Genomic DNA, 961 nt, shown 5'->3' on the forward strand with positions numbered 1-961 from the left:
CTTTTCTAACCCTTCTGAACTTTGTCCTTGGGCAAATCCTGCCCTTTTGGTCACAGATGGTTGATTATTACTCTTAAGTGTGTGTACCTCACTAGCATTACTGTTCCACTATAGTGATGTGTTTCGGAATTCTCATTCTTCACAATGTTGTTCATAGTTTTTGTCATGATTCACACAGTTAAACAACTTTGCATAGTCAATAAAGCACAAGTAAATATCTTTCTGGTATTCTCTGCTTTCAACCAAGATACAGCTGATGCCAACACTGATAGCTTTCATTGCATGTCCTCTTCTGAATCTGGCTTGAGTTTCCAACAGCTCTCGATAGTTTTTTAATAATCGTCAACAAAATTTTACTTGCATGTAATATTAACGATACTGTTTGATGATTTCCACATTTCGTTCAGTCACCTTTCTTTGGAACAGGCACAAATATAGATAGATCTCTTCCAATTGGTTGTCAAGGTCTTCCAAATTTCTTGGCGTAGATAGATGAATGAGTGCTTCCAACACTGTACCAAGTTGTTTAAACATTTCCACTGGTATTCTGTTAATTCATGGAGTCTTGTTTTTCTCAGTGAATTCAGTACAGCCTGGACTTCTTCCTTCAGTACCATCAGTTCTTTATCATATACTACACCTCTTGAGGAGCTCTGGTAGCTCTGGTAGCGTAGTGGTTACGAATCGGGTTGCTAATCTCATGGTCAGCAGTTCGAAACTACCAGCTGTTCTGTGGAAGAAAGATGAGGCTTTCTGCTCCCGTAAAGATTTATAGCCTTGGAAACCCTATGCAGGACGACTATGAGTCGGATCCGACTCCATGGCACAGAACACCACCACCACCTCTTGAAATGGAGTCCTGGTGTGGTGCTGTGGGTTAATGTGCCAGACTGCAAAGTCGTTTGAACTGTAAGGTCAGTGGTTCAAGTTCACCAGTTGCTCCTTGGAAACCCTATACAGT

The 961-nt window shown here is 41.0% G+C and overlaps 1 protein-coding gene across 2 annotated transcripts in view; it reads right to left on the minus strand.

Annotated features, from left to right (window-relative positions):
* Window positions 1–961, minus strand: part of SAMD4A (sterile alpha motif domain containing 4A) — a 316,896-nt gene that overhangs the window by 35,033 nt on the left and 280,902 nt on the right. The window lies entirely within an intron of this gene.

The sequence above is a fragment of the Chrysochloris asiatica genome, unplaced genomic scaffold (genome assembly GCF_000296735.1).
Source record: "Chrysochloris asiatica unplaced genomic scaffold, ChrAsi1.0 scaffold00067, whole genome shotgun sequence".
NCBI classification, from domain to species: Eukaryota; Metazoa; Chordata; class Mammalia; order Afrosoricida; family Chrysochloridae; genus Chrysochloris; species Chrysochloris asiatica.